Raw genomic sequence first — 27,064 nt, 5'->3', positions numbered from 1 at the left:
GTGGCACTTGAGTACAATGTCATAGGTGTGCACGCAGCTCATGGCCAGATGTGTGCTTGCTTCTATCAACTTGTTATAGGACATGTATTACTGGTATGAAATGATGTTGACAATTGTCTGCATTTCCAAACATAAATGTCGATGGGACTGTCAAAGGGTTGGGCGTATCCTAGTTGGACTTCCTCCTTACCTGTGGTGGACTGCCCAAACCCTTGTACAGCTGTCCAAAGCTTCCTGGCTGTCCTAGATGTTGGAAAGTATTTGTTGCTTTTCCATCCACCCCTCAGGCACAGGCGCTGGGTTATGAAATGTGTACCTAGCACTGGTGATCCAAGTTTAGTAATAAAAAATGTAAATCTGTAAATCACTTGTCCAAAACTAGGATACCCACTCATGATTAGCAACTGCATTCTAACCTGGCAATTCCATTTACAAATCACAGATCTTGTGGCCCTTGATTGTCATCCAGAAGTTAGTCATTAGTTGGCCTGTCACATTTGGAGGACTTGTAGCATTTTTTACGTGACAAATGGCTGAACTATGATGCATAGGTCATTTAAGTTGTTACACATCTTTTAGAGCTTTGCTGTGCTGTTAGATAGGACATCTGTGATCTGTATGATAATATGGCCTGTTTCTGGTACATTAGGTGTATTGTCTGATTTGCTTCAGTAGCTATATCACACAATGAAGTACCTAATGTTTGGTTTTATCTTATTTTTAACAACAGCCAATATGAATCCCATTCAGATTCGGGAGTTTCAGCGCCGGGCCGCCACATTCTGGATGTGAAGTCTGGGATCCGCAACATGGCATCATGTTATCGCCATGAAAGAGCCTCCGGAGTGTGGAGGGCATTTGCCCAAGGGGGCCCTTCGGTGTCCACCACAGCCACCAGCACCACTACTACCACCCAGGTGGCACTAACCATAGCAGGCACTGCTCCCGGACCTATTACAGCACCACCTGCACCTCCTCCTACATGCATGGCACCAACAACGGGACATACATCTTTAGCTGGTACCCAGACCACCCGTGCTGCAGTCAATGACCCTGCAGATTTTCAACAGATGCAACGTGACATTGAACGTATGTTGAGGAAAATTAACAGGCTGCAGCAGGAGGTGACACAAGTTAATAGGAGGGAGCATGACATAAAGAAGACCCTGCGGAGGGTGAACTTGTAAACAATTTACCCTCAGCCATGATTTCCTCCCCTCCCTCCTCTTTCCTGGTTCTTTCAATTAGTGGGTTTAGGGGCCTTAGTGTTAGGTTAGAATAGGCTGTTAGTTTGGTTAGTAGTAGTGGGTGGGGGTGGGGGTATGATACTTTTAATATGTTTTTTTATTAGGTGTTTGATGATGTTGGGGTTTTGGTGTTTAAAAATATATATATATGTAAAATATAAAAATCCCCAAAAATATATATTTGTTTACTAAAAGATAGTATGTGTTTAGTTTAGTATATGTTGTCCTCCATGTGTCCCGTCTTATAAAGAGGGTGGGGGGCTGATGTTTAGATCGTTTAGTTAAATGTGATAAGTAAATTTAGTTTAGGTTAGTTAGGGCCTGTTGTGGGTAATGTGTAGTTAGGATAGGTTAGGTTAGGTAAGGTGTTTCCCCAGGTTTTATCTTCCTTTTTTACTGTTAAATAAATATTTAGGTAATCCTTTACAGTATGTGTCACATGCTTGGGGATCAGGGCCCTAGCATGGGTGAACAGTGGCTCTTTAGTATTTGCATTTGCGTCCCATCCTGCACCAAATCCCAATTGAGCTGTTACATTGGCAGCTGCACCAGAGCTACTTTGCTAAGATTCTGCCATCCATTGCACCCACCAGTCAAGGTTACTATGGATCCCAATGTGTTGTTAATTGTTGATGTATGTTTTCTATCTCACATACTTTGGGACCAGATTCGGTATAGAGGACACTGCGCTAGCCTGCCTGCAGCCTGATCTTCAAGTGAAGCCTTATAAGGTGAATGGTAGTATGATCTCATGTAGTATGATATTCATAACTCACACCTATCATTTGTTACATCGTTCAGCCAGGTTACATATTTGTACGTACACTCAAACACATCCATTCATGCAGTATAGTGTGTGTTAGGAAACATTTGGGTCAAATGTCACATACGTAAAGATTGGCTTGAATAAAAAGTTGAAGGCAATAATTTTTGGCTGAGACATTCCTTGAGAAAGCGTTATTCTGTCCAACACATCATTATACAGTATAGTTTCTATTTCCCTCAGAATTAACCCTCAGGAAGGGCAGATGATGGTACAATCTAGACCACAGTGCATAGTTATCAGCCCACATTCTTTCAGGTCAATTGTATTGACATTCTATAATCATTGACATGCGATAAACATCACTGATCTCCATCACGGTTGATGTGTCACATTACACAGAGACAAAGTTGTTGTGTAAGTGCTATTTATTTTAAAGTGCTGTAGTGCTATATGTAAATTTTCCATGATTGTGAGTCCATTAGTGTGACACCTTCCATTGTGATTCAACACAAGTGCAAAAGTACATTGTTGGAAAATGGGTTATTGGTAAGGGCAACTAACCTCCACTTAGGTCCAGTTAGGTCTCAGTAAATTTAACCCAGCTCAACCCTTGGTAGCTTGGCAACGAGCGATAAGGCTTAACTTAGGAGACAGAGTGTAAAGCATTCAAATATCACAAAACAGTAATGAAATAAAACACAGGAAACAGTGGAAAAATGCAAAACCAATTTATAAAAATAGACTATATTTTTATCTTTAAAATGACACAAAAACAAATACAATTGGATAAGGGGAACCGAAGATATGAATTTTAAAAGAATTATTGTTTTCTAGCGCCTAGAAACAAAAAGCGCCAATCTGGTCATCTGGTCGCACATCGACCGGGGCAAAGTCAAAGTTTAAGGCCGACCGCGATGGAGCCCGGCTCAGATACAGCCCGCGGGAGGCCTCGGTCAAAAGTTTACCTTCATACTTAGTCGTTTTTCTGAAGATTTTCTTCAGCGGGACGAACCTGCCAGTCCAATCAGACCTCCTGGAACTCTTCTCCGGATATGCGTCGCGGGAGCCCTCCATGGAGGTTTTTACCTTCGGTCATTTTTTCGAGGTGAAAATCCTTTGACCGGGGTAATCCAGGATCGTGATGCGACATCCTTGGAGCCCTCCTCGGATACGCCGGCTGGGAGGTCCCGGTCAACTTTCTGCGTTCGGACTTACTCTCTTTTTTGGAGATTTTCTTCACTGGGACCAACCAGCAAAACAGGTCGGTTCGCGGTTGAGGCAAGCCGGCTAGAGTTGCCTCAGCGGGTCGGTCCCTCTATGGAGCTTTTTTCCAAAAGTTCTCCAAACTTCTCCAAACTTCTGGATCTTCTCCCAGACTTTCCTTTAAGGTTCTTTTGGGGTCCACAGCTCACCCCAAGGTTCCAGAAGCTCTGAGATGATTCTTGGGGGTGTGAACTACAACTCCCAGAATGCACTTGGCGCAAACTCCTTTTTGGCCACTGGACAGTGGTCAGCTGGATGATTTCTTCAGGAGTTGGTGCAGGGGACTCTGGTTAGCAATTTTTCACCTGTAGCAAACAAGGAGTCCCCCCTTGAACCAGTTGAAGCCAGGCAAAGTCCTTCTTGTGGTGAAGCCCAAGTGTGCAGCTGGTGCAGTCCTTCAGGGTGCAGGTTCCAGGTGCAGGACAGGGCTCCAACAGGGCAGTCCTTCTTTTCCTTTGGTTCTTCCTTGTTGGAATCTGATGGCGATCTGAGGTGTGGGTGCAGGTCTGCCAGTTTTATCCTTGCTCCTGGGTGAAAAACAGGGTGGTCCTGGTTCTCAATCAGGGGCAGGGTCCTTCCCCCTGTGATGACCACTTCCTGGGAAGTGTGGCAAAAATCAATCCCAGGAGGCAACATTCCTCAAAAATCCATCATGGCTGAAAGTGATTTTTGGAGGTTACATCTGGCTGAGCCCACCCACTGGTGTGGCTAAAAATAATAAACACACCCCTCTCCTGCCCTCTCCTAATCTATTCAAGGGGGCACCTAGTTGTCTGGGGTTGCAGGATGTGGGGGTGTTGCTGGGTTGCTCCAAATGTCCTTTTCTTCCTTTGAAGACCAGTTTGGCAGCCCTCCCCCTTCCTGCCTCATCATCTGCTGAGGGGAGATCCCCTCCCCCAGGCACCTCTCTTTGTGTGAAGCCAGGCCACTTCACACCTCATCAAGGCAGCCAGGCTGCCAGAGGCTGGCCAATCAGAGCACAGCAGCAAAAGAAATGCAGGGCTGAAGTTGGCAACAAGTTAAATTAAATCCAACAATTGGAAGTTGTGGGATTTATTATAAGAATTTATTTGATACCAAACTCTTTGTATCTGTCTCTTAAGGGGACTTTTAAAATTAAAACACAGTCTCCCCATTCTAGCCTATGAAGGCCATTCACTACAATGAGGGAAAAATTAGTTTGGGTGTTTTTACCTCACCAGGGCTTATAAAACTATTTTTATAAGGTCCCTGTTTATAGTTATATGGCACCCAGCCCTAGGGGCACATAGGGCACACTTTAGGGGTGGCTTATATGTAAAAATAAAGTAGTTTAAGACTTTGGAACTACTTTTAATTCCAAAGTCGAATTTGCATATAACTTTAATTTAAAAGCGGCCAGCAAGGCAGGACTGCCTTTAAAATGACACTGGGCACCTCAGCAGTGCTATGCGGGGGTTCCTAAACCTACATGCCCTACCATATACTAGGGACTTATAGGTAGGTTGACTTAGCCAATTATAATTAGCCTAATTTGCTTACTGGTTTTACACAGAGCACAGGCCCTGGGACTGGTTAGCAGTACCCGAACCCTCTAATTAGGGTGTGTTTGATCCATGGGGACGTTACTGCCATTAGCTACTTGACCTGCACACACAGCAGAGGTGGTAGTGGCAACTGTTGTCAATGTTAAATTCCACTTGCAGATATGGCCTGAGACTGTTAATTGAGCCCTAGTTCATGTAGGGAGAATACCAGCTGACGTGTGACAGCACGCCAGTTTTATGTTGTACCCTACCCTTCTGGACTGGCTTTACATTTCCAACATCCTTGGCATGGCAGCATACCCTCATGCATAGGTTGTTGGTGTAGTGTAGTACTGTGCCCCAGGTTTCCTCTGAACGGGCCATGCCCCCATGCCGTGCCCCTTTGCCCATGCCACTCCCGGATTATCATGACTTACATGCATTATGTAGTAGGTATGTCCCCTAGGTAGAATTTTTTTTAATTAGTTAATAAAAAGCATTAAAAAAAGAAGAAACACATTAAAAGGGTCCATGCTGCCATTACACTACCCCCACCCAAAAGCTATGTGACAACTTAGCTGAATTTTTCAGAAAGAAAGATGAGGCAGTATACAGTAATTTTCATGCATTTTTAATGCTGTCTATATTTTATTGTACATTTGTGTTAGGACTTTCTTTGGATGTATCTGATGGACCCTTTTAATGTGTTTCTTCTTTTTTTAATGCTTTTTATTAACTAATAAAAAAAAAATCTACCTCTAATGCAAGTAGGTGTGCCGACTTTCCACCTGTAGCGGGTATCCCCTCAGATCTCAGCCACCTGATCTACTGCAACTTTCCATCCCTTACGACTGAGCGAGTGGTTGAGCTGATATGTCTTACTAAATCCGGAGCCTCTCTGAATCTGTGCCCCACTAGGTGATGCAAGAGATAGCAGGATGTATAGCTGCTCCACTAGTTTCATTGTTCAACAAATTCATGAGGAAGAATAGCTTTCCCACTGAGTGGAAAAAACATCCATTCTTTCTCTTCTCAAAAAATCTACAATAAGTCTCTACGGAGAAAAGAACTACAGGACAATCTTCCGGCTCCCTATACTAGCAAAACGTTAGAGCATCATCTCGGCATCTCTCTGTCTGAATATCTGGACGATAATGGTATTCTGGATTGCATCCAGTTTGGCTTTAGGAAAGCTCTTAGTACAGAAACAGCACTAGTTGTAGTTACTGAGGAGATCAGGGACATCTTGCATAAGAGTGGCAAGGCTGCAGTGGTTTTACTGGACCTTTCCGTAGCCTTCGACACAGTGAGTCACTCAGTTCTGAACCACTGGTTGACCGAGAGAGGTATTCAGAGATCTGCCTTCAACCTGCTATGCACCTTTCCAGATGAAAGGGAGCAGTCAGTTACTATGGGAGATTTCACATCTAAGCTTTTCACTTTACCCAGTGGTGTCCCGCAAGGGTCTCTTTTAAGTTCCACATTATCTGACGTATATGTGGCTCATCTTTTGAAACTAATAAGGACGCTTGGATTTTCTACTGTCGCCTATGCTGACGATACCCAAATTTCTGTATTTATCACTAACTGATGAGATGGTCTCACATTTTAAGAATTGTATGTCTGCATTAGTTAACTGGATGAGCTCCCATTGTCTAAAACTAAGGCCAATATTTATACTTTTTATGACGCAAACCAGCGCCGGCGCTGGTTTGAGTCAAAAAATTTACCGCCAGGCTAACGCCATTCCTACACGCCATGCGGGCGTCTTATTTAAGGAATAACGTTAGCCGGTGCTGCGGATTGGTCAGAGTCAAAAAAATGACTCAAACCAGGCAGCGCCAGCGTAGGGGAAAATGGGGATTGTGCGTCAAAAAATGGTGCAAGTCAGGTTTGAGGCAAAAATCATGCCTCAAACCGGGATTGCGCCATTTTTTGACATACAACCATCATTGAAATGACTGCTGTCTTAGCAAAGACAGGAGTCATGCCCCCTTGCCCAATGGCCATGCCCAGGGGACTTCTGTCCCCTGGGCATGGCCATTGGGCATAGTGGCATGTAGGGGGCCCAAATTAGGCCCCCCTATGCTACTTTAAAAAAATTACAAAAAATACTTACCTCAACTTACCAGTACTTACCTGGGATGGGTCCCCCCATCCATGGGTGTTCTCCAGGGCTGGGCGAAGGTGGCAGGGGGTGTCCATAGGGGCAGGGAAGGGCACCTCTGGACTCCTTCCGTGGTCAGAGACCATGGAAGTGAGCCCACAGATCCCTTAACGCCTGCCCTGACCCAGGCGTTAAAAAATGGCGCACATCAGGTTGTGCGCCGTTTTTTAAGACCTGCCCTCTCCTGAGCGCCAAAATGACACTGGAGTATAAATAAGGCGCACAGGTCTTAAAGGCTTTTTTGGGGCGGGAACGCCTTCCTTGCATGTCATTAATGCAAGGCAGTTTCCCGCATCCAAAAAATGACGCACACAGAGGAATTTTGACATCCGCGGGCTCGGGCGTCAAAGTTTAAATATGCAGCAAGGTTTGCACTGAATGTGCGCCAAAATGTTTGACGCACATTTGCGCAAACAGAGTATAAGAATGACCCTACATTCTGAAAAGACTGAGGTGCTCCTCTTTGGACAGGACACTTCTTTTTGGAATAATTCTTAGTGGCTGCAGTCCCTTGGTTCTCTCCCTCCCCCAGTATCGAAAGTAAGGAACTTGGGAATAATTTGTGATTCCAACCTTACTTTTATAGATCAGACGTCAACTTACGTCTTCCTGTTTCTTCATTTTAAAAACATTGAAGAAAATTCTTCCCTTCTTACCCCTTGATCTGCAGAAAACAGTCACTACTTCTCTTGTCCTATCAAGGCTGGACTATTGTAATGCTTTATACACTGGCGCACAGCAAGGCATCTAAAAAAATACTTTAGAGACTGCAAAACGCAGCAGTCCGGCTCCTTAAGAACATCAGGAAGTTCAAACCAGTTTCCAAAGCTATGGCAGAACTACTCTAGATCCCCTTTAAAAAAGAGAGTAGCTTTCAAAGTGCTCTGCACTGCACATAAAGTTCTCAATCACACCAGCCCGGTTTTTCTTAACAACAAAGGGCCAGATGTATGAAAGCATTTTGCATTCGCAAACGGTGCGAATGCCCGTTTGTGAAAGCAAAATGCCATTTCAGAATGTATGAAATACATTCTGAACGCAATTTTAAGGAATCGCTAAAATAGCGATTCCTTAAAATTGCGACCCTGTTTAGAGAGTCGCAAATTGTGACTCTCTAAATTAGAAATCGCAAATAAGGATTCCTTATTTGCGATTTCTTAGCACATGTATGAAGCAATTCCTAAATGCGATTTTGGCATTTAGGAATCGCTAATTACCACCACGTTGATCTTGGTGGTAACCATGTGCAAAATTTAAAAATGCATTTAAAATGCATTTTTTAATTGTACATGTAAAGCACACATGCCCTTTTGGCATGTGTGCACCTTACATGTCCCCCCCAAAAATGTTGGGGTGCAGCAGAGGTGGCCTTAGCTCCCCAGCAGCCCGGGGTTTTGCATTTCCAAAATTGCAATTTCTGGTTCAGAAATCGCAATTTTGGAAATGCTAAAAATTCGCAGATATGGGCCAACAGGCCCATAGCTGCGAATGGGGCCGGTATTGCAATTTACGATTCGGTAATAGCATTTGTGATTTTTAAGAAATCGCTATTACCGATTCGCAAATGTGATACATTGCACTTTGCGAGTCGGAAATAGCGATTTCTTAAAAATCACTATTTCCGTATCACAAAGGGCCGTGATGATACTTCTGGCCCTTGGTTATTTACTCTTCCCATTTAGCTTAAACCTCAGGCAGTCTCAGCCTTCAGAGAGATGGCAGTGCCAAGAAGCCTATGGCACATGCCGCGCTATACAAAATTTAAATCAAATCAAATAAGGCTCCTGAACCCTGGTTGTTGTATTTGTACCCTTTTTTAGCTCCTTGTGTGACAGATAATTCCAAAACATGGAGCATGGACATTTCACGTTGTTTTGGGTGTGTTCTTTAAATTTACATACTATTTCACAGCTTTTAAATGTTACAAATAGGCTTGCTTTGTTTTTTAAAAGAGATATTCAAAGACCAGGAAGATGTTCAAGCAGTTACATAGTGCAGAATGGCTGCAATAGAAAGTGCTTTTGGCTAGACACGACAGGTGAAAGGCGGCCCTGATAAAACGGGGCCTATTTACAAGAATGCACTGCATTGATTTGCAATGCTGTTGGAAAGAGGACTTGCCTCCTCTGTCCAGGAGAGGGCGTTCACTAGCGAAGTTGATCTCTGATGAAAAATTAGGGCCCATATTTATATTTTTTTGCTCCGCATTTTTGCGTCAAAAAACGATGCAAACGCGGCGCTAAAAAAGTATAAATATGGGCCCAGATTTCTTAAAACTGCTTGTGATCTTCAAAGAGCGTCTGAACCTGAGGTAAGCGATTCTGTGTGTTTAATGGCGACTATCAGCGACCACGTCGTTCTTTGTCGGATGCTAAACGCCTGGATAAGGCATAGCGATGGTGGCAGAAATGGAGGATGTTGAGATGCAATATCTAAACACAATAACGTGTTTGTTGCCTTCTTTGGGGTCAATGGTTCCGGTTCTTGTTGATGCCCAAATAACAGAGCTAGAACGTTTCTAAAAAGCTAATACTTTTGAAATCAGCAATTTGGAATTTAATTTCACAGTCAGCACTTAAGTATTTGCACTTATCTTAAACAGAATAGGTAACATCAAACTATGACCCATATTTAAGAAAAAGTGGTGTATCAGCTATAATGCGCCACTTTTCTTGCGCATCGCTTACGACACTTAACTACACCATGGCTTCACTGTATTCATAATGCACCATAGCAGTTGTTATCATAATAGCGTCAAAATGTTTGACCCTATTTTGGTGCTTTGCTACACTGGTATCAAACATTTTGACACTAGTGCAGCAAAGTGCAAGGAGTCCCATAGGTTACCATGGGAGGGTCATTTTATACACCTGCTTTGAGCAGTTGTTAAAAATGACACCAAAAATGGCACAGTTAAATATTTTAAATTTCGCTGTGCCATTTTTGCGGGCCTCCTAAGACCAGAAAGCCCCCTCTTGTTTACATTATGCGTGACTCAGGCCTAATGTGGCTCAAGGGGTTACAAAGTCGCACAATGCATGCATTGCGCCACTTTGTTAATATGGCGTGGCCAATGCTTAGTGCAGCCTTAGCATTAAAAACATGGCTCCTTGAAGTCTCAGCTTTGGAGGGATTACATGAATTGGATACCATAGGTATCTCGCTTCTGGGAGATGTCTGGGTTGGCTCTCACAGGCTGTCCGAACTGCAACAGCAGTATTCTGTCTCAAATACCCAATTCCATAAACACCTGCAGCTCCAGCATGCACTGGGTGCCCATATCCAGGCTGGCACAGTCCTCCCTGAGTTCAGCCCAGCAGAGGCAAAGGTCCTGATGGGTGGGTTGAGCAAGGGCTGGGTGTCCCAAATATATCGTACCTGGATCACCGACACAACGAAACTGCTCACAAGTCTCAGAGAGCGATGGGAGGGTTGGGTAGGGCGGATGAAGGAGGAGGACTGGCGGGATGTCTTGATGGCCCCAAGGAGCCCGACCATACCCTCCTGCCTCCGTTTGGTGCAGGCATATTACTTGCATGCTGCATACCTTACCCCTGATAGAATGCAAAAGGCAAACCCCCTTCTTCCATACTGCCAGCCACACCCGGTTAACGTCATTTTTTTTTATGCTAGCCTACCCTTTGCACCGGCTTGCACCATTCCATAAATATGGGGCCCGGCGGGTGCTCAGAAATGGTGCAAGCCAGTGGTAAACTTTTTGGTGCAAAACTACATTAGTTCAGTTTTGCACCAGAAAAGTATAAATCAGGGCCATCATTTATTTTTATGCTGGCCTACCCTTTGCACCAGCTTGCACCATTCCATAAATATGGTGCCCGGCTGGTGCTCAGAAATTGTGCAAGCCGGTGGTAAACTTTTTGGTGCAAAACTGCATTAGTTCAGTTTTTCACCAAAAAAGTATAAATCAGGGCCAAAGGCTTTCTATTCTTTGTTTCTCAAGAAAAGGCTGTTTCCAGATTTTTTCATCCACTTTTGTTGCAAATCCTCACCAACTTTACGACATTGAAATATTAAAAAACTGATCTTTCGTGAAGTAGATGAAGTGCACTTTGCCCACTACCGCAGTTGTACAAGCTTTCAGACTCCCCCACACACCCGGAGGTTAGTGTTTACTAAGGAGGGCAAGCACAGAACATTTGTGTAAAAAGTCATGTGTGTGCAAGGGACCTGCGCCTTGGTAGCCCTCCAGTGCTGCCGTGACCCCCACAACCCAACCTGCAGTGCCTAGTTTCGCACCTCACCTTGCTGTGGTTTCTTTGTTGTCTGCTGGACAGGGTGAGCTTGAATCTGAGGCTTGGTTCCACTGCGTCTGCACACAAAGATGATCAAGGCTTTCGTCCTTCTTCAGTGACTTGCTGCATGTGCCTCTGTGCAGGACTTCAAGGAACAGGCGCGCTTTATGAGACTCAGATCCTTCAAGGTGAAAAGCTCCCCTGCTTGCCAGTAACACCTGTGATAGCGTCAACTCTCATTCGAATTACTTTATGGAAGGAGCTTATTTTGTTAATTATTTACCTCAGCACCACGACACCAAAGGGGTATGGCCGCAGCTTGCTTTTATATAAGCAATTTGCTTCACCACACAAGTGTTATTCATTGCCCAAGCTGGAGATTTCCTGATTTCAGCTATATGGAGAGCATGATGGAAAAGCCCAGGGTGTGGATCGGAATGTCTGAAAGGCAGCATTTTGTACAACAGCAGACATTTTAAAAGAGAGCGCAAGTTCCTGTTGAAATGGATTGGATAGGGTTTTGAGGTTTTATTCACCGATAGGATCCTTATTCCTCCCCGGTCTGCCTTGAGCGGGTGACATTCATTGTTCTCTACTACGTTGTGCCTGAGATGACTTCCTTTATTCTTTTTCTGGGTTGGGGAATGTGTTTGCTTCTACCTCTCACTTTAGGTTGGTGAGTGTGATGCTTTCATTATTCCCTCCCGAAGAAGCAGTTGTGTTGATTTCCTCCCAGTAATCTCTCCTAGATGAGGGAGTGGGCTGAAATTAAATGTTTTGTCCCGGGTAGGATGATTGGTGAGCTGTAATTGTAATTGTAACTGTAATTGCATTTATATAGCGCTTACTACCCCTGATGAGGCGTCAAAGTGCTTCATGCCACTCTGGAACCCAAAAGGAATTAGTGGTGGATTATTATAGGGAAGTATGAGATGTTAATTTGAGCGGTGGATATGTGAGTCAATTAGATGGAATACATTGGATAATTAAGGAATAGAGGGAGGAAGAATCTAGAATGTGTTGTTTGGGAGATCATAGTAGTAAGTAGTATATTGTCTGATAATATATATATATATATATATATATATATATATATATATATATATATATATATATTTATTTATATTTTAACTGCAGTTAATATTTACATCTGTTATGCAGACCTGAAGAATATATACTTATGAACCCATGGTTAGTATACATATTTGTATAAAGAAATACACATATCTAAATGCATACATATAATTAAATTATAAATGTTTAGATACACAGGGATATGATGTGCATTAGTTTTTGAGTTGTAGTGGCTATATAGAAAAGAGACAACTCTTGAGTAGTCTTCTGAAGATAAGATAGTCATCCCTGGTTATTATGTTAATGGGTAATGAATTCCATTGTTTAGTACTTGAACAAAGAAAGATGTACCATCCATGCTTTTTTGTTGTATGGTGGGGTTTTGAAGCAAGGCGCCAATGTGCATGAGGTGCATGTAAAATACCGGCTTTAATCACAAGTTAAACACCGCAGGGTGGATATACTGTCCTCTTCAACATGGCATCATGCTGCTCTCTCAGAGATTTGTATTGTTTTTTTTTCCACTGCTTCAAAGATTTCTAGGCTGCCAATGGCCTCTAACACCTTTCAATGCATCTATGGAAGGGCTTGTGTGTGTTAACACCACTCTTCTCGCAACAGAGTTGAACCAGGAGCACTTGGCAGGGCAGCAGGTAAACCATGATAGGACTCTGCCTTGTGGCAACATGGTGATGGATGAAAACACACTAGTCAGAGTGAGAGGTACCTTTACCTGGCTAGAAACACCCCGGACAAGTGTGGCACGCATTGCGAGACTCAACCATGTCCTGTGCTCTGGGCATATGTTCAGTGAATCCACAGTGTTGGGTTAACCCACACCCCTGACCTGCTGGCATGTGCTGGGTAAAGCTACAGACCTGAGCTGCTGGCATGTGTTGAGTAAACGTACATCCATGACCTGATAGGATTTTTAACAAAAATGCTTTGCTCTGTGCTGTTGGTATGTGTTGAGTAAACCTACAGCCCGGTGCTGTTGGCAAGCAGTGAGTAAATCCATTGATCCGTGCTGCAGAAAGCGTTAAACTAAAAGCCTTAGTCTGTGGGAATGAGTTGGGTAACCCCACGGCTCTGTGCTGTTGGCATGTATTGGGAAACCCATGGTACAGAGGGCACTAGCTCTGTATACTAATCATATGAGAAGGACAACAATAGCTCTGCACAGTCAGCATATATCAGGCTGGATTATGCATTAGAGATGCTAAAGACCAAGATTTGTTTTGCACAGCGCCTCACAGCCATTGTAGGTCCACCCAGTGTAGGTAGATTAGAAGTATTCAGAGTGTGGTACACACTTTAGTGCATTGAAGCTTTATTAATAACTTATTTACATATAGCGCTTAAAATTGCAGTTTACGGATTAATGGGCCAAGGTGGGATGAAAGCTTGTGACAAGCATGTCACACCAGACAGAGCCCTCCAGGATTTAGCAGTCTGGTTTGGCATATTTTGCGGCCTCAAAATGAAAACATTGTGGCCCAAAAAAAAAGCCAAATCTGCAATATTTTTATGACAGGCACTAAATGCACCTTTCACAAAAATAGAGTTGACCTGATGTGGGGCCAGCAACCCAGGACTGCACTCAGCATGTCAGAGCTGGGACACAAATATTTGATGAGAAAGAGTGCAGATTTTAAATTTAATGTTGTGCTCTTTCTCATCACACTGCAGTCATGCTTTCCAGCATAAAATATATGGTGCTGCAGGAAGCTGTTTCTTTAGCTCCCCGCCCTCACAGCTTAAATTAAGGTGTGTGAAGGACAGAAGGTGCTAAAGTAACAGCTACCCTCCTATGCAAAGTATTTCACACTAATTGTGCATGATGGGTGCTTGGCCGGAGTGGGGAGGAAGAGGGGCTGGTTGTGTTGAGGCATCAGAGTGGGAAGGGAGTTGTTATCAAGGGGTGTGGTTGGATAAGTGCCATGGTCGGGGTTATGGGTGGCATAGGGGCTCAAAGACTGCTAAAGGAGTCCAGGACATTGACATACCTCTTTAGTCCCTGTCTCCTGCAGTCTTTTCTTTTGGTCCTGGCTGTGAAAGCAGAGAGTAGAAAAGCACCTCTCTTCTGCCAAGTCTCCTTTTATTGGCCCTGGTAGCAGTGCAGGGTCAATAAAAGGAAGGTTAATAGAGTTTTGTGGGGCAGCCGACCAGGGGGAGCCATGGCCCCAGGAATTTTGGAGAAGTGGTACAATCCAGGAGACTAGGCAGGTTTTGGGCTACATTTAGGCTGTAGCACAGGTATACCTTTGGGAGGTGTCGGCTACAAGCAGCTAATTTGTGTTAGGTGACCTGGTGGCTTGCAGGTTGTAGAGAAGGAAAAAGAATTCCCATCCACCCTCACCATTTATTCCTTCGTGTTAGAGGGTGCTTTCAGTTGGAACAGGTGTGTATGGGTCCATGTGATGTGTTGTTGTTCCTTTGGGGCAGGTGCGGTTGGTGATTGGCTGAGACGTTTGTATGGGTTTAGATAATTTTATTGTTGTTGCCATTGGCAACCCAGTCTGAAAGGGAGAGTGTAAACAAGCTTACACCTGGACAAGGAAGGAAGCAGTAATAAGCAGTAAGTGAGGTTAAATGTCACAATTGCAGAATTTCAATTAGGTGTGGGGCCTGGGATGACTTAAGGCTGAGGTTTTTGTATAGTGAGGCTTTGGTTCTGTAAGGCAGAATGCCTAGGGAAATATGTGATGTGTGCCTGTTTCTGTAACTGCGGCCTTTTTTCACACAAAATCCTGTGTCTGTGGTCTGTGCTGTGCTCTCTCACTCAAAGGGTTTAATAAAGATTTTGTGGGGGCTATTGTAAAAATTGTGGTATTTTCACAAAAGTCCAGATCTCAATATTTTTTGCAAATTGCGAAATCAAAAACTCCTGAAGGGTTTGCCCAGAGGTTATCAGTGAGTGCATTAAGAATCAGGTGAAGGGTATCTCGAGACACCACTGGTGGACAGCCCTGAGGTATGCATTGTAGATGAAGGGCCCTGGATCCTACAGGGTGATGTGATTTGGAAGGGTGGGACGTAACGAAGAGGGAGTCTTATTTTCCGAGTATTTACGATACAAGGCGTGTTCTTTCGGGGCTACACGGGTGCAGCAAAGCTGTGCTGAAACTGGCCCTATTTATTTATTTATATATTGTATGTCACCCACTTAAATCTCTACTAGGGGGGCTGGATTTCTCGACCGGATCTAATGTAGGCTAGGCTTCCACTGTCCCTGCCAATTTCCCTGTTAGCCCTGGCCCCAACCCCCTAGATTGTCACCACCCACATACACCCCTTTGGTTGAACAGGGTCCCTTAGCAAGTAGTACATTGACCTGGTTGTGCTGTACGTGGCCCATCTTCAAGACCAGGAATGGAGCCGCAGTGTACAGCTGTCAAAACAAGCACCTCTCCACTGACACCCCTTGCACATTCCAAGCCTGGCCCATTCATACACGGTCATTAAACGAAGGGGGTTCATTTGACCTAATGTACAAAACGATTCTCCTGGGGCCTACCCATAGGTCACTGGGGTTTTACAAGCAGTCTTAGAGAGGAGTGGGGAAATATTTACACCTCTGCGCCTACTAATACGTTTTTTTGTATTGTGTATGTTTGTACAATTGCATATACTGATCATTAAAGAAATTCCCAAACGTGAAATAGGGCAGCATGCACGTGCAAGCAGCCTACACAACTTTTTGGGGTGCTTCTATTCTGAACAATGCTCCATATGTCGAATTGTGCCATATTTGTGTGTGATAAGATATACAGCGCATGTGTAAGTTTTGAAACACATTTAAATACAATAACACTGTTTTAGTTTCTTCTTGTACAGAAACACATCTCACACAGCCTTTTAGTCACACAATACAACATATAAAAGTATTAGTGGGAGGGGGACTTTAATCATCTCTCTCCCAGCGTTAAGTCGACGATGTGTAATATTGCATGTTTGACTGAATGTATTGCACAAAAACTGATTTCTAAAGCTGCATTTCACAGGGACTGCCACATATGTGAATTATTCTCCATAATTACTGGATATGACGTCATTCCTGTGTGTTGTGAAATTCATCCAGTTGAAGGTCTCTCTCAAACGGATTTCCTTGCTGTCAGCTAATGTTTGGATTACTTACTGGTAATCTTCATTACTCCCAGTTCCAATTCCTCATCCCATTACTTAGGTTCCCTCCCACCCTCTGTATCTTTTTAAGAGTGGCTTTGGAGGCTTGGTATGTCAGGATGTAATTTGCCCTTGTCTCCCTTTAACCCCTCAGGTGCCCGGTACAAGGTGGTTATGTCCGTTGCCTTGGCGCTCAGGTGCCAGGGACGTAACCACTTTGTCCTGCTACCGGCCCTCGGGGGAAGCGCTAGCGCTCCCCTGAGGGCCTGGTGTCCACCTCTCCTGGACAGGAATGGAAGGTGAATCACTTCCCCTTCCGCCCCTGCCCACCCCAATACCCCTGTGACGTCTGATGATGTCAGTGCGGGATTGCGCACTGACCACATTAGAGGCTGCCCTCACTCCAGCGCAGATCGGAGGAGAAATGCAAAATAATTTCTCTTCGGATCACGTGGTGGGAGCAAGAGAGGCATCAAAGGAAAGTAAAGGACTTCCCTTTCCTTTGATGTCTCTCTCAGCATTTCTGCTGCCCGATCATGAAGCGATCAACCACTAGACATTAGGGATTTTTTTATTTTATTTACTTATAAGTGGAGCAGTCCCTAGGGCAAGAGCCGCTCTCCAGGGGGGCAAATTATTCAAAGGCCATTTCTGCCCCCCCGGGGGCAGATCGGCCTATTATAATTAGGCCGATCTGCCCCCTTGGGGGGCAGAAACAGCTAGACACCGGGGATTATTTTTTGTTTGTTTTTGTTTTATTTTCTTTATATGTGGGTAGCGACCCCTTAGGTAAGGGTCGCTCCCCTGGGGGGAAAATTGACTTTAAGCCATCGATCAGCCTATTTTTCTTAGGTCACTAGACACCAGGGATTTTTCTTTTAGATCAATTTCATGCAAGGGGAATGACCCCTTAAGCAAGGGCCGCTCCTGTGGGGGGGGGTGCAATTTGTTTTAGGCCATTTCTTCCCCCCTTGGCAGCAGATTGGCCTATTGCGATTAGGCTGATCTGCCACCAGGGGGGCAGAAACCTCTAGGCACCAGGGATCATCTTTTTTTTTTTTTTTTAGACGTGGGCAGCAACCCCTTAGGCAAGCGTCGCTCCCCTGGTGGACAGTGTTATTTTAGGCCATTTCTACCCCCTTTGGTGGCAGATCTGCCTATTTTCATTAGGCCGATCTGCCCTCAAGGGGGGCAGAAACCACTAGGCACCAGGGATTTTTTTTTGGTGTCAATTTCACGCAAGGGGAGCAACCCCTTAGGCAAGGGTCGCTCCCTGGGGGGCCGATTTTATTTTAAGCCATTTCTGCCCCCTTATGGGGACAGATCGGCCTATTTCTATTCCTATTTCGGCAGAAACCACTTAGGCACCAAGGATTGGTGTGTGTGTATGTGTGTGTTTTGTTTGGGGCGGGCAGCCCCTTGGGCAAGGGTCGCTCCCCATGGAGGAACATTACTGTTGGCCATATCAGATTGGCCTATTTTTGGAAGGCCCATCTGCCCCCAAGTGGGGCAGAAAGCCCACCAGAGACCAGGAAAGACTTTTTTTTTTTTTTTAAAGGGGGTGCGGGGTATGGCCATACCCCCACCTCAAATAAATAGGGCCAAAGTTTTTTTGCCTACCGGTGGGCAGATGGGGCAATTACCCCCAATCCACTCCCCTGGGGGTCAGAAAGCCCACTAGATGCCAGGGAATTTGAAAAAAATTACAAAATAGTGGGATGGTGGCTACCAACCAGTATGGGCATGGTTTTGCCCCCACCCTAAATGAAGGGGGTAACAGTGTTTCAGCTCTCCCATGCACACTAAAACATCTTATCCCACGTCAAACAAGAGGAAATTTGATTATTTTGGGTTTTGGTTTTACATTTGGGCCATGAGAGCACACAAATGTCCCCTTGCTGAATTGAAAATGTTATCTACTTTTCAGAAATGTTTCACTTTCTGGTATTCAGCATTGGTTTCACACCCATTTCTGTCACTAACTGGAAGGAGGTTAAAAGCACAAAATATAGTAAAAATGGAGTATGTTCCAGTAAAATGCCAAAATAGTGTTGAAAAATATGGTTTTCTTATTCAAGTCTGCCTGTTCCTGAAAGCTGGGAAGATGGTGATTTTACCACCACAAACCTTTTGTTGATGCCATTTTCAGGGGAAAAACAAAAGCCTTCATCTGCAGCCTTTTTTTCCATTTTTTTTATAAAAACGAATTTTTGCTGTATTTTGGCTAATTTCTTGGACTCCTCCAGGGGAACCCACAAACTCTGGGTACCTCTAGAATCCCTAGGATGTTGGTAAAAAGGACACAAATTTGGTGTGGGTAGCTTATGTGGACAGAAAGTTGTGAGGACCTAAGTGCAAACTGCCCCAAATAGCCAAAAAAAGGCCTGGCACCTGAGGAGGAAAAGGCCTGGCAGCACAGGGGTTAATGTAAAGGGTGCAGAGCTGTTATGTTTTTTCACTTTAGAGTGTGCTTGGTAGGTGTGGTAGTGGTGGCGCCTTGCCTCACAAAGTGCATGTGGTAAGGAATGGGATGAGGAGTGGATGAGAAGGCAACCAGTTTTTAACCATGACTGCTCAGTGCTTTAGGATAATGATAGACTCAAACCACACAGCTGACTTTCACTGTTGCCATTTCCTTAATCAATAACCTCTTCATAAAAAGTAAACTAAACTCAAACATTCTAATTTGGAATGGCAACCCACTGTTCAATGCACCATGCAAACAGCAGTTTAAATCTCTTCTACGGAAAGGCTGTGTTTCATAATGCAGCACAGAGAGCAAGTCTTTTCTAAATCCATCCTTATGAACATGGTAACTTAACATTTTGCTATTTTTTTTACTGCAAACATCTGACTAGTATACTCCAGTATTTACTTACTTTCAAAAACATGCTCCTGTTTAAAAAACAAATTCTTAAACTACATCAAAATTAACATGGGACATAAAAATACAAGCAAACCACTGTCCTATTAGCCTGGTACAGACCTGGGCAATCAAACTGAAACAAATGCCTTTTATTGTTGCTTTTGTGACGCCCCAGCCCTCTCATCCTTGAACATAAATAGGGGTGTTCTCATCAGGATGGGGAAAAAGGCTTTTTTTTCTCAGATCCTAGGAAACCACAGAATCAAGAGCGTTCACCCACTAGACTAGCATCCAGACACCCCACTTGGTGGAAAAGCTGTTGATTTAAACAGAAGTCTTTCTCAAGGTGGTCTCGTCAATCTCATGCAAAGGATTAATAGTGTGGTTTTCACTGCAGCCTCAATATCGCTGCACCCCTTGCTTAAGCAGTGGTGCAAGGGAAAGTTAGCCACAGTCTCGCCAAACAAGACCCCTGATGTAAGGTGCACCCAAGCCCTGCCATGGGTCCTGCTATTCTGTTATTCCAACACTTGTCACATTCACCTTTGCTTTCGGCTTCTCTCTCTTTAGCCTCTTGACCTCCAATCTCTTCGCCCACTTCCTCTGGTGGCATCCAATTACTTCTCCCATTTTGTATTACAGTCTTTCTATTTCCTCTTTTATTTTTGAATCCCTTCTCTCACATCGGTTTTTCCCCATCTGTTGCAATTTTCCTGTTGCAGGGTCATCCCCAGACGTTTTGCCTCCTTCCTCATATTTTTCCTGATCTGTTTCTGTTGGCTTTTGAACTCTGAGCACTTTACCACTGCTAACCATTGCTAAAGTGCATATGCTCTCTGTGTAAATGTTTGATTGGTTTATCCATGATTGGCATATTTGATTTACTAGTAATTCCCTAGTAAAGTGCACTAGAGATGCTCAGGGCCTGTAAATCAAATGCTACTAGTAGGCCTGCAGCACTGGTTGTGCCACCCACATAAGTAGCTCTGTAATCATCTCTCAGACCTGCCACTGCAGTGTCTGTGTGTGCAGTTTTAAACTGTAAATTCGACTTGGCCAATGTACACACTTGCCAGGCCTAAACCTTCCCTTTTCTTACATGTAAGACACCCCTAAAGTAGTCCCTAGGCAGCCCCAAGGGCATGGTGCAGTGTATGGTTAAGGTAGGACATATAGTAATGTGTTTTATATGTCCTGACAGTGAAATATTGCTAAATTCATTTGCCACTGTTGCAAGGGCTGTCCCTCTCATAGGTTGACATGGGGGCTACCTTTAAATATGATTAAAGTGTAGTTTCCCTTTTGGCACGGATAGACATGTGGAGTTTGGGGTCTCTGAGCTCACAATTTAAAAATACATCTTAAGATTGTGTGTTTGAAAATGCCACTTTTAGAAAGTGAGCATTTTCTTGCTTAAACCATTTCTGTGGCTCTGCCTGTTCGTGGATTCCCTGTCTGGGTCAGTTTGACAGTTGGGCTGGTTGCACCTCTCACTAGACAGTGACAGAAAGGGAACTGGGGTGTAGTCTGCATTTCCTCATGAGCCATCTGTGCTAGGAGGGAGGGGAGAAGTGGTCACTCAAACCTGAAACGGCTGTGCCTGCCCTCACACAATGCAGTCTCCAACCCCCTGGTGTGTCTGGGGCCTGGCCTGGGCAAGGCAGGACAAGAGAGACTTTGCTTTGAAGTAGGCCTACTTCAAAGGGTAAAATGGGTATAAGAAGGGCACCCAAAACCACAGACTTTAGAACACTTCTTCAAACCAAGAGGAACCTCTGGCTGGAGAAGAGCTGAGGAAGAAGAGCTGCCCTGCCTGTGACTGTGCTTTGTGGAGCCCTCCTGCAGTTGCTGCTTCTGCCTGTGCTAAAGAACAAAGCCTGGACTTTGTGTTGCCTTCCTTCTTGTGAAGAACTCTCCAAGGGCTTGATTTAGAGCTTGCCTCCTGATGTTTGAAGTCTCAGGGACAGCAAAGACTTATCTCTGCCAGCACCTGAAGCCTCTGCTGAGACTCCTACTCTGCCAAATGGTTCCCATCCAGTTCCAGGGTCCCTGAAAGGAGAAGCTGGCAGGACAAGAATGAGAAATCCACTCACAGACCACCGTGCAGGGAAAAAAATCGATGGGACTCCGGTCTGCGGCTGAAAAATCGATGCTCGCCTGCAACGCGACCGGAAGATCGATGCCCGTGACTGGAGAAACGACACGCAGCATCGCTGCCGGAAGCGGGTGAGATCACCACCCGCTCTGCGTGGGTTTCGGATTATCGTGCGGCTGGATTTCTGAAGCAAACATCACTCGGCATGTAAAAACGATGCAAGGCCCGTCTGGACCCGAGAGTGCTGACCGGATAGACGCATCGCTCTCCTGTGGAGCGAAGAAACGACACATGCCGACCCGACTAAAGGAAAAACAACGCAAGGTCTCGATCGTGAGCGAAATCAACGCATCGCAAGCCCTTTTTGACGCACACTCGCCCGTGCGGGGTTATTTTTGACGTGCCCAAGGTACATTTTCACGCTAACAGTGTTAGGGTTGCGTTTAAAATTACATCAAGGCTCTTTTTGCGTTTTTAATTGATGACTTGTGTATTGTGGATTTTTGTCATTTAGGTCTTGTTTTGCTTAGATAAATATTTTCTATTTTTCTAAACCTGTTTTGTGTCATTTTGTAGTGTTTTCATTGAGTTTCTGTGTGTGTTGGTACAAATACTTTACACCTAGCTGTTGGACCTGGCTTTTTGACGGGGACATGCCCAAACTTTTTGCCTCCTTCCTCCTATTTTTTCTGACCTGTTGTTGTTGGCTTTTGACCTCTGGGCACTTTACCGCTGCTAACCAGTGCTAAAGTGCATATGCTCTCTGTGTAAATTGTACTACTGATTGGTTTATCCATGATTGACTATTTAATTTACTTGTAAGTCCCTGGTAGAGTGCACTACATGTGCCTAGGGCAGGTAGATTAAATGCTACTAGTGGGCCTGCAGCACTGGTTGTGCCACCCACTTCAGTAGCCCCTTAACCCTGTCTCAGGCCTGCCATTGCAAGGCCTGTGTGTGCAGTTTCACTGCCACTTCGACTTGGCATTTAAAAGTACTTGCCAAGCCTAGAACTCCCCTTTTTCTACATATAAGTCATCCCTAATGTGTGCCCTAGGTAACCCCTAGAGCAGGGTGCTGTGTAGGTAAAAGGCAGGACATGTACCTGTGTAGTTATATGTCCTGGTAGTGTAAAACTCCTAAATTCGTTTTTACACTACTGTGAGGCCTGCTCCCTTCATAGGCTAACATTGGGGCTGCCCTCATACACTGTTGAAGTGGCAGCTGCTGATCTGAAAGGAGCAGGAAGGTCATATTTAGTATGGCTAGAATGGTAATATAAAGTCCTGCTGACTGGTGAAGTCGGATTTAATATTACTATTCTAGAAATGCCACTTTTAGAAAGTGAGCATTTCTTTGCACTAAAATCTTGTTGTGCCCTTCAATCCACGTCTGGCTAGGTTTAGTTGACAGCTCCTTGTGCATTCACTCAGACACACCCCAAACACAGGGTACTCAGCCTCACTTGCATACATCTGCATTTTGAATGGGTCTTCCTGGGCTGGGAGGGTGGAGGGCCTGCCCTCACACAAAGGACTGCTACACCCCCTACTGGGACTCTGGCAGACAGGATTGAACTGAAAGGGGGCTTGGTGCATTTCTTAGACACTCTTTGAAGTCACCCCCAGTTCAAAGGCACAACGTAGTATAAAACAGGGCCTCTGCCCTACCTCATCAGACACTTGCTGGAGAAGAAACCTGAACCAGAAACTACATCCTGCCAAGAAGAACTGCCTGGCTGCTCAAAGGACTCACCTGTCTGCTTTCTACAAAGGACTGCTGCCTTGCTGAACTCTTGTCTGGCTGTGGAAGTGCTCTCCAAGGGCTTGGATAGAGCTTGCCTCCTGTTCCTTGAAGTCTCAGGGCCAAAAAGACTTCTCTCTTTTACTTGGACGCTCCGTGCGCCGAAAATTTCGACGCACAGCTTGTTTCGTGGGAGAAAAATGCTGCACTCTGACGCTGATCGATGCGACGCTCTTGGGACGATCGAAGATCCGACGCACGGCCTCGCAAGGACAACGCCGCCCGACCTCTAGAGGAGAAATCGACGCGACGCCTGCCGTGAGATCGTAATTTCAACGCGTAGCCCCGCAGATCGAAGTCTAGAGGAGAAATCGACACGACGCCTGCCGTGAGATCGTAATTTCGACGTGCAGCCCCGCAGACCGACACGCAGCCGGAGAACAAGCAGGAAAATCCACGCACAGACCCGGGACATCTGGTAATCCCCGCGATCCACAGAAAGAGACTGTCCACGCGCCGGAAAACGACGCCGACTTCCCCGCGTGGAAAATAACGACGCAAGTCTGTGTGTGCTGGGGAGAAATCGACGCACACACCCTTTTTCCACGCACCTCTTCTCTTGTGGCCCTCTGAGGAGATTCTTCCGCTCCCAACCAGGTACTTGTGCTTGAAAGAGACTTTGTTTATATTCTAAAGACTTAAGACACTTTCTATCACTTCTCAGTGATATCTTTACAAATTCGTATTGCAACTTTGATCGTTTTGACCTGAAGATACCCAGATAAATATTATATATTTTTCTAAATACTGTGTGGTGTATTTTTGTGGTGTTATGCTATGGTGTTGTATGATTTATTGCACAAATGCTTTACACATTGCCTTCTAAGTTAAGCCTGACTGCTCGTGCCAAGCTACCGGAGGGTGAGCACAGGCTGATTTTGGATTGTGTGTGACTTACCCTGACTAGAGTGAGGGTTCTTGCTTGGACAGAGGGCAACCTGACTGCCAACCAAAAACCCCATTTCTAACACTAGCACTCTGAAGTTAAACCTGCTACTTGTGCCAAGCTACCAAGGGGGTGAGCGGGTGCTAGCTGAGGGTGATTCTCTTTTACCCTGACTAGAGTGCGGGCCCTTGCTTGGACAGGGGGTAACCTGACTGCCAACCAAAGTCCCCATTTCTAACACCATCCATTTGTGGATTTCCTCTCTTGGATTTCAGGCCTGGCTTCACAGCACAGTTGTCTCTAGACCTATCATTACTACGTCTTTAAGATATACATAGAGGCGGTGTTTGTGCCTAAAATAGGACTATTATAATGTCACCTCATGCTTTGGAACCTAGTTACCTCAAATGACACAGATTTGTCTTAAGTTTCAACAGAAACCTGGATGTCTCTTCAGCCCTTCAAACTATTAACTTGGCTATACCATACAATTATCACATTTTAAGAATTGACAGGGAAGGTAAGATAGACGGTGGGATAGCTTTTGCCTATGAAGACCCTATCAAGGTCTCTTTAATAGACAAACAAATAACTGACTGGTCAGAGATTTGTATATTTAGGATTGATTACCCCTTGAAAGTCCCTGGAGAACAGCTCTACTTTATAGATCCCCAGGCCCAAAATAGACTTTTCTTCACTAACTAATAGAATATATTGCTTCACATGTTCTTACCTCACAACAATTTCTTTTACTTGTGGATTTCAACTATCATGGCGAGAACAGCTCAAACCTAGATGTCACCCAACTCCTTTTGGACCTTGATTCTCTAAGGTTGCAGCTGAAAAATAATGGTCCTACCCATGTAACTGGTCATTTGCTATAACGTATATTTACCAACTCCTTAGACCTTACGTTTCCCTACCTTACCTCAGGACTGTACAGATCACTATTTGATCACGTTTCAGATTACTACATCTTGGAGTTGCAATAAACCTTGTACCACAATAATGTCCAAATCTAGACTTTGGCACAAAATCAATGTCCTTCACCAAAAAATGTAGGCCCTGATTTATACTTTTTGATGCAAAACTGCACCAACGCAGTTTTGCACCAAAAAGTTTAGCACCTGCTTGCACCATTTCTGAGCACCTGCCAGGCACCATATTTATGGAATAGTGAAAGCTGGTGCAAAGGGTAGGCTAGCGTAAAAAAAAAATGACGTTAGCTGGGTGGGGCAGGCAGTGTGTAAGAAGGGGGTTTTGCATGGTTAGAGTAAAATAAAAGACTCTAATTAGCCTAGCGTCATTTTCTGACGCAAAACCATCTATATTACATGACTCCTGTCTTATAAAAGACAGGAGTCATGACCACCACCCCAATGGCCAGCACAGGGGACAAGGGTCCCCTGGGCATGGCCATTGCACCATGTGCCATGTATGGGGGCCCACTTCAGGGCCCCCCATTGGCACTTACAAAAACAAAATACTTACCTGTACTTACCTATACTTTCCTGGGATGTGATCCCCCATTCTCCGCTGCCCCTCTGGTGTGGGTGGGGGTGTCCCTGGTGCCTGGGAGGGCACCTGTGGGCTTATTCCATGGTATCCCACCATGGAAATAGGCCCACAGGTCCCCTAACGCCTGCCCTGACCCAGGCGTTACATAACGGTGCAAAGCAAGCTTTGCACCATTATTTGACCCCTCTTCCCCCCGTGCGTAATTTTAGCACGGGGGATAAATATGGAGCTAAGGTCATAGAGTCATTTTTTGCACAGCAACGCCTACTATGCATCTCATTGACGCAAAGTAGGTTTCCACATCCAAACAATGACTTTAATTCCATAAATTTGGCACAAGAGAGGTCTAGTGCCAAAGGAAAAATATGGAGTTAGTTTTGCACTGAATTTGTGTAAAACAAAATGATGCAAATTTGGCGCAAAACAAGTATAAATATGCCCCTTAGTTCTCCTTACCTGATGTGTCCTCAAACATGAATGAACACCTTGAAGATTTTAACAAAGCTTTATCCACAGCATTTGACCATCTTGCCCCGCTACGTAGCAGGCCTCAAACCAGTCGCAGGACCCTCACCACATGGTACCCCAAGGAGATTCAAGCAGAAAAAGCCCATTGCAAAAAGCTAGAAAGACACTGGTGCACTAGTAAGGATCTTTCAGACAAATTCATTTATAAACCCGCACTTAACACGTCTCCTAGAAATATCAAATAAGCTTGTAAAACCTTAATAACTCATCAAATCAAGTTAGAAAGCAACTTGCAAGGGCCTTATACAAAGACTTGAGGGATTTCACTAACCCACGGGCCTGTAATCTTGATCTACCTTAATCTCGACATTTATGTGACTCCCTAGCTGACTATTTTGACCAAAAAAAACATAACATCTATTACAATTTTGCTAAGTCTGCTAACAATGAGCACCCTGACCCTCTTTTACTTTTATCTCCTTTTTCAAATTGTGAAAGCATATTCAATTTGTCATTGTTCACCCCAGAGGAAATTGCCAAGAGCCTCAAAAAGGGAAAGTCAGGCTCTCCCATCGATGTCTGCCCCCCAAGGTCAGTGGCTCAACTTGTGGAACCTTTAGCAACTGCCATATGTTTCTTATTTAATCAATTAATTACCACCAGTACTCTCCCACAGGCTTGGAAAGAAGCACAAGTGAGGCCTATACAAAGGCCCATCTTCCGGTGACTGATTTATCTAATTACAGGTCCATCTCTCTTCTTCCCCTACTAAGCAAAACCTTGGAGGGGCTAATCAATAATCAATTAACTACATATCTTGAGAAGAGTGGTATTCTAGACCCCTCACAATCTAGTTTTTGTTCTGCACATAGCATAGAAACAGCTCTAGTGGCAGTCACAGATTACATCAAACTAGCCTTGACTCCAACTTCCTAGCAATGCTGCTGCTGTTAGATCTGTCTTCCGCTTTTCCACCCGAAGCTGCTACATAGACTGCAGGACTGTGGTATCCAAGGGACAGCCATAAA

The 27,064-nt window shown here is 44.6% G+C and overlaps 1 protein-coding gene across 2 annotated transcripts in view; it reads right to left on the bottom strand.

Annotated features, from left to right (window-relative positions):
• LOC138293040 (flavin-containing monooxygenase 1-like) overlaps window positions 1-27,064 on the bottom strand; it is a 378,358-nt gene that overhangs the window by 328,929 nt on the left and 22,365 nt on the right. Inside the window, exon 1 of one of the 2 annotated variants that reach the window (XM_069232025.1) lies at window positions 11,211-11,407. The exons of the other annotated variant lie outside the window; for it this stretch is intronic. The gene's annotated coding sequence lies outside the window, so the exon portion shown is untranslated. Of the gene's footprint in view, window positions 1-11,210; window positions 11,408-27,064 lie in introns of those variants that run through there. 2 annotated transcript variants of the gene reach the window in all.

Source organism: Pleurodeles waltl, chromosome 4_2 (genome assembly GCF_031143425.1).
Source record: "Pleurodeles waltl isolate 20211129_DDA chromosome 4_2, aPleWal1.hap1.20221129, whole genome shotgun sequence".
Classification (NCBI taxonomy): domain Eukaryota; kingdom Metazoa; phylum Chordata; class Amphibia; order Caudata; family Salamandridae; genus Pleurodeles; species Pleurodeles waltl.
This window is presented reverse-complemented; position numbering and strand designations above follow the sequence as displayed.